Genomic DNA, 391 nt, shown 5'->3' on the forward strand with positions numbered 1-391 from the left:
CTGTGCAGAAGAAGAAAAAGTTAAGAGCACTAATTAGACCTATTATGACATTACCAAATACATAGTTTTTACAGCCCTGAAAATACTCGAAAAGCATTCATTTAATCTGTTACCATTCTGTGACAAATGCCCTTCCCCTTTACACCAGTTTTTCTTCTAAATACAGGAAACAAAACTCAAGTAAGAAGCTCAAATTAAAATGAACAAATGCGCATGTCATTCAACATGAGGAGTCCCCAACTTATGCTTCAAGCTACTAGCAAAAACTGCATTATATCCACCTTAAAATGAAATAGCATTTAATGCTACAGTATTCTGATAAATGTGTTAATGAAGTAACATGAACTTAGACTTAAATTCTATCTATATTTGCATACAAATATACCTATAT

Source organism: Pterocles gutturalis, unplaced genomic scaffold (assembly GCF_000699245.1).
Source record: "Pterocles gutturalis isolate BGI_N339 unplaced genomic scaffold, ASM69924v1 scaffold6841, whole genome shotgun sequence".
NCBI classification, from domain to species: domain Eukaryota; kingdom Metazoa; phylum Chordata; class Aves; order Pterocliformes; family Pteroclidae; genus Pterocles; species Pterocles gutturalis.